Source organism: Rattus rattus, chromosome 11 (assembly GCF_011064425.1).
Source record: "Rattus rattus isolate New Zealand chromosome 11, Rrattus_CSIRO_v1, whole genome shotgun sequence".
Lineage (NCBI taxonomy): Eukaryota > Metazoa > Chordata > Mammalia > Rodentia > Muridae > Rattus > Rattus rattus.
The window spans coordinates 60059228-60074137 of NC_046164.1; the positions used below are offsets into that span (position 1 = coordinate 60059228).

The window sequence follows — 14910 nt, forward strand, 5'->3', positions numbered from 1 at the left end:
AATGGAGGAATGTTCCTCTTGCTCTAGCATCCTCAACAGCATATATTGTTGTTTGAGCTTTTGCCTTAGACATTCTGATGGGTGTACATCATTTTGATTTGCATTTCCCTGATGACTAAGGACTTTGAACATTTCTTTGAGTGCTTCTTAGCTATTTGAGATACCTCTGTTGAGAATTCTCTGTTTAGTTCCGTACACCATTTTAATTGCGTTCTTTGGTTTGATGGTTCTTTTTTTGAGTTCTTTATATATTTTGGATATTAGCCATTTGTCAGATGTAGAGTTGGTGAAGAGTTTTATTTGAACTCAACATATAACATTGGTAAACATAAACATTTTAGAATCTTCAATTACAATTTTTAAAACTTTCAAAAGATGTCTCTGTTTACTTTCCTAATAAAACTAAATATTTTTAAAAGATATTTAAATAGTAGATGTTCTAAAATAAAGAATTCCACTCTGGAAACAGTCTTGAAAGTATCATGTAGCCATATACACACACACACACACACACGAAAAATTAAAAAAAAAAGGACTTTAAAATTAGCTTTCATCGCTTCTCGGCCTTTTGGCTAAGATCAAGTGTAAAATTAGCTTTCAAAAGTTTTGCACTTTGCTAGAATTATGCAGCTCATAAGTAGTAAATGAACTAAACTGATTTTATCATGTTCAATTATACAACGACATACAGTATTCAGAGGCAAAAGTTATTCCTGGGAAGTAGAAACAATGATGTATGCCTAGTTCTACATCCCTAGTAAATAATTCAGACCAGTTTAGCAGACTGAATAAAACCAGTTTATCCTTGGTATTGTTGCCTGTGGAAGAATCTAATGAGTTCAGTTTTTAGTTTTAGTTTTGAGATTATAATTACATTTCTTCTTTCCCTTTCCTCCTTCCTAACCCTCCCATATACCCCTACCTACTATCATTCAAATTCATGACTTTTTCACTAATTATGAATTGCTTGCATATATGTACATATGTGTGTTACATACACACTTACTACATGCACATATATTCCTAAATATAACGTGCTCAGTCCATATAGTGTTACTTGTATTTATATTTTCAGGGCCCATTGATAAATGTGAAGTTGGAATTTACATCTGTGTAAAAGTCTTCACTGGTTCCTCATTAACCTATAGATAAAGTTTAAGTTTTTAATATGGCTTAATAAGTCCAGCTTTTTAACTTGCCTCCCTTACAATGCTTTACCCTTTTCTCTTGTCATTCTACACAGAGCACCACAAACAAACAGTTGTCTTCTTAATACAATGACAGTGATACAGTGACCATAGCAGCTGACAGTATTGATTACCCAGTGACACTTTATTTTGGGTAATATGTACTTTACAATGTTAGATCTTCTATGAATCATCAGTCATCTTGAATAGTATTATAATTTTCAAGTGACATTGAATCCGTCTGAGATCCTTAAATGCTGCCTCTGGACTTTGTTTTCTCAGTAGCTGTTCCATTGCTACTTTTGTAAATCTTTTAAAGAAAACAAACAAACAACAACAACAAAGCACGAGATAAATTTATTTCCCAGTGAAGAAGTGAACATATGCCCCTAAGTACCAACACCAGATCAAGATCTAATAGAACCCCTCTTATTTACAGCTTTTTACCCCCTCTCCAAATGCACACAGTATGCTGATTTTGTAACACAATATATTCATTTTATTCATTTTGGGACACTTTGTTTAAATTGAAGTATATAACGTATTATTTTTTTGTTAGCTTGGTATTATTTGTGTAATTTATTCATACTGCTTACATGTAGATAAGTGTTCATTTCCAGTGCTCCATAATTTTATGATATGCAAACATTTCATAATAGTTTCTTAGAGTAAGACTTCCAGGAATCACTTCCATTGTTCCATTATCTTTATTTTCAGAGATATTTGGCTTGCTTCCAGTATATATTGTTAGAAATAAGGCTTTCATTGTAGTAGACTAGATTTTACTTTTTCTGGGAATCCTCTTAGCCTCTCTTGTGCACATTGGTACAGTTCGTTCCTCTGTCATAAACACTCATGCTGTGTAGTAACTGTGTTATTTATTAGACATGTGTGTATATGTATGCATTTCTGCAATAGGTTGCTATGATGTTTTTGAGATGCCTTGAGTGTTAGTTATTCCTCCCCATATTCCCTCCTCTGTCTTGCTCTCCTATCCTACTCCCCATTTATTCCCTCATGCATTTCATTATTCCCCTTTATCTCTTTATACCAGTATGTTCTATATCCCCTCCCTTGAAATAACAGCTCATGGTTCCTCCCTGATTTCCTGACTATTTCTTTTTCACTGTAGTCTACTTGCTGTTTGAATGGCCTCTTCAAAAATAATCTTAACTCTGTAGTACTTGAAAGAGTTAATATTATTTCATTCTTGTTCTTGGGATTAAAAAAAAAATATTTGCCAAAGTATGCCAGACTCTTCAGTATCCATGTCTATACATCTTATTAGCCATCTATATTGTCTTTTGTATTACATTCATTACTTCTACCACATCTCTTCAATTTCTAGATATTACTATGTAAATTAATCAAAACTAGAAGGTAGATTATTATAGATGAATTCCTCAAAGTCCTATGTCTAGAATGTGTGGTGGTATCTTCAGCAATAGGGTCTTACCTTTGAATTCTGGAAGGCAGTCTCTGACAATGGTAATAGCCTATATTGTTTTGGGAGTTTCCCTTGACCAACAACTTGAATGGACATTTCCTATGTCTAGCACTGGGGTTTTTGTTAGATAATCTATGGCTATTAGGAGGACCATTATAACATGTGACATAACTTCATTCAAAATGTAAACCTACATATTGTATTTGTATTTTTAAGCAAATATAAAATAATATTTTTCTGTGGCTTTTCCAAGTGTTCTTTGAGTTACTTCTGTCTCCCCCCTCAGCTTCTGCATTGTTCCTTCATGACATTTCCTAGTTAAAGTCAACCTATGTCTGACTACTATCATTCCCAGAAACTCTCTCTAGCACCTGGTCCCTTTTTACTTTCCTGGTTTGAGCAGTTTCTCCAGGGTGTGTGCCCTCACCCTAAGGATCCAGAGGTAGGAGCCACAGCATTTTCCATTCTTATCTGAGTTACTTCACTCACTATTCCATATACTAGTGTTATCCATTCACCTAAAGTTTCATGATTTCATTTTTATTTATAACTGAATAGTCTTCTATATTGCATCTATACAAATTCATTGTTCATTCTTAATTGAAGAACATTTAGATTGTTACATTTCCTGGCTTTTGTGAATAGAGCAACAAAGAATATGGCTGAGAAAGTATCTAACCTCAACTTCCAATCTGTTAAAAAAAGTGAGTCTTTTGAATACTAGATTACCTACCCTTTTCTCCCTAGGATTGGAATTACATTCAGAACAGCTTTTTACATTCTAAATGGAATATAGACTGTATTTTTAATAACTAGACTAAAGTGTAGTTTTGACAAATAATCTAAAGCGTACTCAGCTTAAGTATAACGGGAAAGAATTAATGGCTTATGTTGTTTTTAAACAAGACTAATATACTCATTTAATGATGTAAATATTGCCATTTGTTTGTCAACCCACATCTTAGTTATGTAACTTTGGTTATTCTGAAGGAAAAGAATAGATTCTACACATGGTTAAGATTGATGATGGTACATTCATTTTTGCACTCAGTTGAAAGATAATAAATCTTGCTTGTCTTAGACAAGTAGATTTTTTACTTTTTTACATGATGACATTTTTAACTAAAGTAAGGTTTTCAAAATGGTCAGGTAGCACAGAGATATCTACAATGAACTCTAGATTAAAGATAGTAATAAAATACTATGTATAAGTGAACAAGAATCTAAGCTCTATAATCAAAGTTTTATTGGAATATTGTGTGGTAATAGCAATGCAACTCTAATATTTGAAAACGGATAAAAGAAACATAAAGAAAAAAATCTAATGATTTATGCATGACTTTCATTAATAATGAACCTTATCTTAAATGTATATCATACTGGGCACAATTCTAAGATGGTTATATTAGAAGACACAGTTGACATTTAAGATGCATATTATCCACGTGATCCTGATATAATCAAATGAGCCTTTTAAAAGCACAGAATTTCCTACTTCTAGTGGAAGAAAGGTAAATGAGATATTTGCATTTTGTATGGGATTGCTAGATAAACTATGCCAGGTAGTGGTGCTGGGGTGAACCTATAGGACCTTGAGCAGGCTAGGCAAACACTGAACCAAACTTACAGTTCCCAAACATTTTTGAATTTTGTCTTTTCAAAACATTTGAATATTAAAGATATATAGTCAAATTTTTACTAAGTAGGGATTCATATTCCAAATTTATAAAAGATACATAAATGCTGCACATAGAATTTTTTATATGTATCATCTACTACACTATCACTTAATAAATTTATTTTTCTCTCATCAGAATATCTGGTCCTGAAGATTGTCTCCCTGTCCTGTCTCCTGTCCCTTTTCTCCTGTCTCCAGCTAACAAGTTCTGTTTACTCTGGAAAATGAAATAAAAAGAAATGCAACAAAAAGAAATACTTGTGATTTTAAAGATATATTATTTAGCAGAAACTCACACTGAGCATTACATATAATATTAAAATTGGAGTCCCATTCCCTTCTTAGCCATCTATCAGCCACCCCAGCTGCCCACTCTGCTAGCTAGCCTAGCATCTCAAGAAAATTGAGCAGAGTTCAAATGGGAACACCAGATAGGAATTGGGTCTTGGAACTGCTTGGTATCTGACCTGAAATCCTTGTTAGCAACATCTAGAGCCATACTCCTCCCCTTCCTGCTGGCTTACAAGTCATTCTACTTATTGTGTGGATGTGGAAAGTTTTAGGATTTATACATGGAACCTTAAAGTATCCCCAAGATTGAAAACAAACCATTATTCAGTTGATCCACAACATGACAAGCCGGGGTAACAGAAAACAAACATCCAAATACCCACTCAATAAAAGAAGACTAGGTAGTCATACAAAGAAACAATTCATCCCTAAACCTAGATTAGATTTTAATATCACATTAAAAATATACAAACAAAAAAAACCCAGTAAGAACATAAATAGTCAAGATAGTATGTCTCACAGAAAAGAATAAGCCTAGTTTCCCAAGAAAAGCAACTTGACTGATACACAAGACATGGACTTCAAAATAACAATTATAAATATGTTCAAGAAACTCCAAAGATTCTTGAATGAAGACCACAGAAAGACACAGTTTAATGAAATAATAAAAATGCTTTGAGATATGAAAATAAAATTTAATAGAGACAGAATCTTTGAAGAAAACTCTAATTGAAATTTTAGAGGTATTTTAATCCAGCAACATGGCTCTTCTGGCAAGGGATCATATCCAAAGACCTTCTAAGCCCATGTGATCTAGATGGAATACAGACATGCCCTTAGCGCACACCTTTAATCCCTTTGGCTAGAATACAGATACCTGACTCTACCCCTGTAATCCCAAACAATGAAGGAAACTTTGGCTTGAAGAAGCAATTATGTTTGAAAGTCTTTGAGGGACAGACAAAGTGACCTATCAGAGAAATATTTGACAGAATGAGTCAGAGATAGGATATGCCCAACTCTCATGAGAACAGAGAGGAAAGAGAGACTACTCAAGAGAACTGCAGAGGAAAGGGGGACAACTTAAGAGAGCAGCATAGAGCAGAGGGAGTGGGGAGCTGTACTGGGACAGTTTTACAGAGAAGGGCTGCTGGTGAAGACAGAATGAGCCAGAGAGTGAGGAGGAGCCAGATTAGAGCAGATTGCCAGAGTTATTTTGAGGCCAAGCAGAGCAATCCAGTCAGAAGCCAAGAGAACCCAGTTTAAATAAGTCAACTTGGAGAGGAGTTTGGTCCAGAACAGCTAAGTTGAACCAGTTAGCCAGAGTTCAGAAAGAACTAGATAGGATAAGCTTATTCAGCAGTAAGCCACCAAAATGACAATTATCTGAGAAAATAAAAGTTATATTTACATGAAATAAAACTCAAAATGAAAAGCTCAGGGAGTCAAAGAAAAAGCTCAGAGGAAAACCTCACCAACAAATTGGATGAAGTGGAAGAGAGTAGGTGGGAGTGCTATATAAAGTCTCAAAAATAGTGTTGAAATGAATCACATCAAAGAAAATGTTAAATCCAAAAAGAAAAAAAAGAAAAAAAAGAAAAAACCTAGGAAATCTGGAACATTATAAAATGACCAAACTCATCAATCCTAGGTACAGAAGAAGGAAAAGAAGCCCAGGTCAAAGGCACAGAAAAATATTTTTAACAAAATCATAGGAGGAAAATTTCTACCCTAAAGAAACATGGATAAGTATATAGAACTCAGAAAAGATATTGAAAGACAAAAGTATCAGTTGTAATCAAAAGAGAAAGAAAAATATTTCATATTAAAATCATTTGAGAAATGTATGTTCACTAACCAAGGTCTTCAAAGGATAGTAGAAGGAACAAGACTGAAGGGAAGATTAAGTAAACCCAAGAGGATACAATAAATTGATAAATAATCCCAGAACAGTTGGCCAAAAGAGATTGAAGAAAACTACAACATAATAGCAAGAATTAATGAACACTTTTCAATAGTAATGCAGTCTTAATACTGCAATAAAAATTCAGACTAACAGATTGGATTAGGAAAAAAAAAAGTTATCTTTTTGCTCCAAGACACATACTTTACATCAGGGACAGATTAAAATAAAAGGATGGAAAAAAGTAGTCCAAGCAAATGGAACTAAGAATAAAGCAAGCATAAGTATTCTAATATCTGAAAAAAATAGACTTGAAATCAAAACTAGTCAGAAGGGTTAGGGAAGGGCACTTTGTAATTTCTAAAAGAAAAATTTACTTAGAGGATATTACAATTCTAAACATTTATGTACCAAACACACCCCACTGAGTTTCATAAAAGAAACATTAAATTTAAAATTACATAGAAATAGGTTATTTTAATCCTCTATCCCTGCCAATGTCCAGATAGGACATATGGAGGAGAGGGGAAAAAAAACTAGGTAGAAATTCCAGAGTCAAGTGACATAAATCAAATAGGTCTAATAGATATCCAGAGATCATTGGCAATAACATCCTGCATTTTGTCTCTACAACATGGATTAAAGCTGGTAATTAACAATAATTGGAATGACAGAAACAACACACTCCTGACTGAAAAAATTGTATCAAGGGAAAAATCAAGAAGGACATTTAGGAATTTCTAGATTTGAATGAAAATGAAAACAACATATCAAAATCTATGGGACATGATGGAGAAGTCCTAATAGTTAAGTTTATAGCACTGAATGTCTACATAAATAAAGCTGGGAAAATATCACATAAGTTAATGATGTACTTGAAAAGCTTTAGAAAAATCAAAACAAACCCTCCAAAATGAAAAATAAAATCAAACTCGGTGCTGTAATTAATGAAATGGAAATAGTTAATATTAATGGAATCAAAATTTGGGTCCCGGAAAAATTAACAAAAATTGATGAACTTTTGCCAAATAAACCCAAAGAAATAAAATGCAAATTAATATTTAAAGATGAAAAAAATATTGAAACAGAGCCTGTCAGTTCAGACACTCATAAGGTCATACTTTAAGAATTTATAATCTACTAAACTAGAAAACCTAAAACAAAGGGTTGAATTTCTAGATGTAAATGAAATATTCTATTCTAGCTAACTCCTATAAAAGACTCTGAACCTGGTATTTTATTTATAAACTGTAAGCCTCAGTTGGGCAGGTTATATACTATATCCCACCCATCTGTCCCTTGTTACTTGCTGTTTGAGTCTTGCTCCAACTACTTTTGTTCCATCGGTCTGTCTTCAGAGTGCATTTCTCTAGGCCGTGTGCTCTTGATCCATCCTCCTATCTAGTAGAGACCTCCTATTCTTTCATCTTCTTCTTTTCTTCCAGTTCTGTGCTCTCTCTTGAGATCCCTTAGTCAATGCTCAGTTCCCTCCTTTCTCTCCCTAGAAAAATATAGTTCAATATCTTTGATGAACACAGATTCAAAATTTTCAGTAAATTACTTGAAAACCAAATTAAGTACACATAAAAAGACTATTCACTGTGACCAAGTTGGCTTAATCCCATTATATAAGTAGAATAAAAGACAGAAACCATATGAACCATCTAATCAAATGCAGAAAAGACCTTTGTCAAAATCTGGCCTTTCTTAATGATTAAAATCACAGAGGCACTAGAGATACAAAATACCTCAATAAAATAAGGCAGTATCCATGCCCACAGACAAGATCATTCTAAACACAGATAAACTCAAAGCATTTCTTGTAAAAAGTAGGAACATTCAGTTTAACATAATGCTTTAAATCTTAACTAAAGCAGTATGAAAAGAGATTAAGGGAATACGTATAGAAAAGGAAGAAGTCAATATACCTTTATTTGCAGGTGATATGAATTATACATAAAAAGACTGTTGATTCTATGTCAGTGAATCTGGGCTGGTAGAACAAGATGTACAAATACTCGAAGTGCTCTGGGGGAGTCTCCAGCACTCTATGGTCCCAACACCCCTCCTTGGTACTCTAACGTCTTTGTAACTTAGCTTCTTCCCCTCCTTGGTCCTGTACTAACCATTGGAGCTTTGCTACTTTTGGCATCATCCTTCATTCAGTTTCTAAAGCAGCAGATGAGTAACATTGCAAAGATACTGAATCAGGTCTTGGTTCAATATCAAACTGTTCCCAACATAGGAGACAGTTATTCTGATACAGTTCTTCTTTGTAATAATAAAAGGAGGAGTTGTGGGACAGTAGACAGTGCTAGGAAACTTGGTAAGGTTGAGTGGGTTCAGAAGCCCCGGCACTTAATACCAGAGGACTTTAGGTGCTTCTCCTGCTCCCGACCAGGCCCCTATCATGTGACCAAAGCACCCCATGGAGAGGAACATGATAATTAATTACATAGGCAGCACCCCAAGCCCCTCTACATGCAAATGAGGCATCCCTAACATCTTGGACCAAGCCAATAGAAAATCTTGTCTGTCAGACTCCAACCCACCCAAAATGTATATAAGACCCTATCCAGAAGGAATAAAGGGGTGTGAGAATTACTCCATCAAGGATCATCTGAGAGCTGTAACACTTCCTGGGGAAGAGAATTCTCTTCTGATATAAGGTCACCTCCCACCCAGAGACCTGCTAGCTGAGCCCTCACCCTCTGCGCAGTGCTGTGGCAATGGTTTTTAGTTTTAATTCATACTACAGAGCTATAAAAAGCATGTTCCTGGCATAAAAACAGACACATTGGTCAGTATTTTTTTTTTTTTTTTTTTTAGATACAAAGAAGCCAAAAGCACTGGAGAAGAGTACAGATGGTACTGGGGAAATTGGAAAATTGGATAGCTATATGTAGAAGAATGAAACTAAATCCATATTTCTTAATCTGCAAAAAACTTAATTGCAAATTATCATTGTCCTCAACATATAAGACCTAATGGCCTGAATGTAATAGAGAATATGTTTAAACTTATAAGAACAGGAAAGGACTTTCTGAACAGGAGCACAGTGGTATAGGTATCAAGACCAACAGTTGACAAGGAGGACTATACCAAAGAATGATATCATGCCAGTGACGAGGGAGTCTACAGAATGAAATTTTTTTCTCTTACATCTAACATGAGTTTATGTCTATGATATACAAAACCGTCTAAACATTCGGAAAACAGATAACCCAAAACACTGAAAAACATTTTTAAATGTTCAAAACCAAGCTGGACTGTGGTGGTGCGTAGGTCTTGCTTCCCCCCTTTATTTCAGTGCTGAGCAACCGTCACCTGCACTAATCTCTAACAGCTACAGCCTTATGCCAGCATATGCCTTGGCTATAACGCTCTTCCTTAGTGCTCTTTTCCTTTCCAAACTGTACGCTTTGTGTTTTCTTCACTTGTTTTTTTTTTTTTTCATTGTATATTTGTGCGTGAGTTATTAGTAACAATCATGCCACAGAAGTTAGCCTCAGGCAAATTCTTCAAACATGGGCAGAGTTCAGGCTTGATTCGTTGCCAGAATATCACACAAATGTACGGTCGCCCAGAACAAATTACAAAAATTGGTCCTCTCTGAAAGTGCTTGAGCACAGTCCATTTCCAGTACTACTATCTACCAATATTCTACCAAAATGGCCCATTAAGCTCTGCTTATAGCATTTATTCTTTTATGGCCCAAAGTCCCATAAAAACATGATCAGGTTCTTTCAAGCAACAACCTACTCTCTGGTACCAGTTTCCATATTGGTACTTTCTATTGTTGTGATAAAATGGTATGACCAATTTCAGTCTGTTCAATTACAACCTGAGGAAGAGTTTATTTTGATTTATTATTGTAGAAGGATAAAGTTCCATCATGATGAGGCAGAGGCTTGGCAACAAGTGCCAGGCATAACAGCAGGAAGAAGAAGGAGATCATATCCTCAGCGACAAGCATGAAACACAGTAGGTTGGAAGTGGGTTAAAACTTTATAAATTATCAAAGTCAGTGATCAGCTTCTACATTAAAGGTATACCTCTCTAAACAGTGCCACCAACTGTTTAAATAGATGTCTGAGCCTCTGTGGGGGGTGTGTGTGGTCATTTTGGTGGTTCATGCAAACCACCAAAGAGGTTAACACACACAACTACAACCAGTCAGCATGTGGAGAATAAGGGACTGTGGAGTGCTCAGCTCTATATTGGACATTTGTATCACACACCTCTAGCCTAACTTCCACCTCTAGTGCTTAGGAATCAATATGGAAGAAGGTGTGGAAAGATTGTAAGAGTTAAAGATAGTGTTCGTCTGTAGTGAAACAGTGTTTGCTGACTCATAGCAACTAGGTCTACTTGCACAATATCAAGTTAGCAAGAATCTCAGTATGGATGGGGAGGCGCTTACAAAATTACACCCACAGCTGAGGAACAGAATGTCAGTTGCTGTTGGAAGACTAAGAGTAGGTTTTCTTTAGGGATGTGGCCCCGGAGAGACTGTTCATGTTCCAGTTGGTGCCCTTCCACCTAGGCACATACCAGTGGCCCTGAGTGAACTTAGTGAGTTTAAAACTAAAAGAACATGAAGCTCAGAGGGAAGAGTAGGGAAGGGAAATAGGAATTGGACTGTAGGAAAGGGATAGTGGATTAGAGTAAAACACATTTTAAGTATTGCATGAATATTAAGTGAAGTGTTTTAAAACATAAAAACAAATAAGCAAAAAGGTAAAATTTATTAGATAAGCTAACGCTAAGTAGTGTGTTACACTTGAATTAAGAAAACCATGAAACGTTAAAGATAATTTTGGTATCTTATGGAGTAGTAATCTTTGAACTAGTTAGGAATAGTTGTACAGACAAACGGAAAGCCTAAAATCAAGTCCATAAGGAAAAAGTAGATTGATTGGATTTAAAGTCACAAATGCTTGAAAATGAAGTCCATGAGCTTGAAACAAAACACTTGTGTATGTATAACTGATGAATTTTTATCCAAAAAAAATAAATCTTTACAACTCCATAGAAAAGGAAAAGTCAAAATTGATCAAAAGGTTTGAATATGTATTTCACCAGAACATACACAGATTATCAGTATTGTTGTACAAGAAAATGAACTGGACATCATTAGTAACTAGGGAAATAAGGTAGCCTTTAGCATTCTTAGAATGACTCTAATAAAATACAAAATCTTGGTGAAGAGTTGTTGATCTGAATGCAAAATTGTGTCTCTATTTTGGTAAGGAACTTGGCAGTTTCTCCAAATGTTAAACATAGGATTAAATTACCACAGAACTCATTGGGTTTTTTGCTCTGTAACTATCTGGTAAAAATGAAACTATTTCCATACAAAGATTTGTCCATAGTGTTCATAGCCACACCATTCATTAAAGCCTTAAAGTGTGAACCACTCAGTTCTGTTAGCTAGCAAATTGTTAAACAAATGTGGCATGTGTATACAATGGAATACTATTTCATAATAAAGATTGAACAGCATGCTATAAAGTGATAGATTTAGGAATAGAAGTAGATACTGAAGAATACATAAGATACCATTCTAGTAACATGAGATATCTAGAAAAGGTAAGTTTACAGTGATAGAAAACAAGTAAATTTATAGTAATAAACTTTACATTTAGAAAGCCATTAAATATATACAAACATACATGCTTTAACACTTTGGAACTTTACAGTAATAAAGATGGCCTAAAATGGTCAAAATTCATGTCTTGATATAAAATTGATTTTTTTCCATTATACTATTCATTAAAAATGAATTGTCATGGGTTAAAGAGCTACATGTGAAAATCAAATTTATACAGACACAGAAAATGATTTTATGTTCACAAATTTCCTTACCTACAAAAAGAAAATCATAAAACAAGACAAAGTATGATTATACATATGAGTACAAAACATTTGTATGATACTACTTGTGCTTTTTGAAATTGGTAATTATTACTTAGAATATATGATACTTTTGTGGAATTCTTAAAAGATTCAAAGCCTAATTATAAAGTGCTAGAGGGACAATCTGAATATAGAATATGTGAAAATACACTGTACCTCAGTAATAGGAAACTTCAAACTAAAATGGCAATTGTATAATTGTATATTTGGTAAGTGTTTTATATCAGTTTTAGATGATCATTTAATAAAAACAGGATGTCAAACTTAAATTGACTTAACTTCATATCCCAGAACCACCTAGTTCCTCTTATAAATTTCTACCTAAAGAAAACTCTTTAACACTTGAACACAGCAAGGCATTCATGAAATAAGTGGAAGCTGGTCTGATTATCTAACAGATTTGTATCTTGTACCGTATAGAAATTTCAAGCCACAGTACTAGTCTGAATCATGTATTAATTTCCTTTTGCTATTGTAACAAAAATCACAGGTTTAGTGGCATAACACAGTATATCATACATCTTATAATTCTAGTGGTCAGCAGCCTGAAATGGGTGGCACTGTGGTATAGGCTATGTTCATTTTCTTTATCTCCATCATTTAGAGGCAGCCACCTCTCAAAGGCATTGATATCCTTTACATGGTAAGGAACCACTAGTTGCTGTTAAGTTTTACAACACAATTTCATACTTATAGGAATAAATGATAGTACTAATTATTTGCAAAGAGAAAAACTAATAAAAAGCAAATACTTGAAAAGAACTGAACAAAATTTGAATGCATAAAATACAAGCTAATATAAACCAGAGAGGATAAACTTCCTCCTCTGACCATGAAGAAGTAACAAGATTTGGATTATCTTCTGCAGACATCTAGTAAACTAGAACATATACCACACACACACAAATAAATTATTTTTAACATTTGCTTATTATATGCTTATGTGTTTGTGCATGTGAGTGTGCCATAGTATGCACACATTAGGAATAGAGAGAAAACTAGTGGTTTTGGTTCTTCTTGTTCATCATGTGGGCTTCAGGGATACAGCTCAGTATCTCAGGCTTATCAGCAAGCACCTTTGACCTCTGAGCCATCTCATATATCCTGGAGCATAATTTTACCCAAAATTTGCAACAATGGAAAACAAGGGACAGGGAGTAGTGAGGCATAGTGTAGATTAGGGGGGCATAATATAAACAAAGTTTAATTGCATGTGTAAGAAAATGTCACCCTGAAACCTATTACATTGCATAGTAATTTCAAAATTTCAATTAAAAAGAAAAAAGAAAAGAAAATCAGGACTATGGGTCATGGACTAAAAGGACCCAGTGGTCTCACTGACTTAAGACTAAGACCAGCAGTCAAAGGATCAATGAAACAAAGTTAGCTCTTTGAAAAGTTGAACAAGGTTGATAAACTCTTAGCCAAACTAACCCAGGATGGAAAAAGACCCTGATTAATACAACTTAGGATATATTTCAACAGATATACAGATACAGAATATTTTGAAAACTTGGATTTCATCAGATTGAAAATCTACAGAAAATGGATAAATTACTAGACATATGGCCTATAAAAATTAAACCATCAGAATAAAGTCAGCCCAAATAGATTTACAAAGAACAACATTATTTAAGTACTAGTAGTTTCTCAACAAAGGGAAGTCCAGAACTGGATGGTCTCATTGCTGAATTCTGTTGGACTTTATAGTGATTAACATTGTCAACTTTATAGACTGTGGAACTCCTAGGTGATAAGCTGGGAACAATTGTGAGGTATTGTCTAGTATAAGTTAAATGATGTTGGAAGATCCACTATAACTGCCAGACTGAGTAAAAGTGAAAGGAGAACTGAACGCTAGAGTTTGCTTCTGCTTCCTGACATCAGATGTGCTGTGACTAACTGCCTCAAGCCCCTCTACCATGACTGTATGATGGACTACCATGATGGACTGTATATACCCTAAACCTGTGAATGAAACAAACCCTTCCTTAAGTTATTTATGTTGGCATGTTTTATCACAGCTATAGGAAAGGTAATATGTGTCTACAGTAGTTACAGTTCTATTGCTGTGAAGAGACACCACGATCAAGGCAACTCTTAGTAAAGAAAACATTTATTATTAGACAGCTTGCTTACAACTTTAGAGGGTTAATTCATGATCATCATGGTGGCAAACAGACATGGTGCTGGAACTTTGGCTGAGAGCTTTACATCCTGATTCAGAGACAGTAGACGGGGGTTGGGGGGGAGAGAGAGGAAGAGAGGATATGAGAGAGACAGACAGACAGACAGACAGACAGACACTGACTAGGCCTGGTGTAGGCTTTTGAAACCTCAAAGCTCATGCCTAATAACATAACTCTTCTAATAAGGGTATAATACCTTCTAATCATTCCCAAACAGTTCCTTGGTAACTAAGCGTTCAAATATAGGCCTGTGGAGCCATTCTTATTTAAACCACCACAACTTGTAAGGAAAAACT

At 34.7% G+C, this 14910-nt stretch overlaps 1 protein-coding gene across 13 annotated transcripts in view; it reads left to right on the forward strand.

Annotated features, from left to right (window-relative positions):
• Nucleotides 1–14910, forward strand: part of Lcorl (ligand dependent nuclear receptor corepressor like) — a 131558-nt gene that overhangs the window by 13356 nt on the left and 103292 nt on the right. The gene's annotated exons all lie outside the window — the stretch shown is intronic.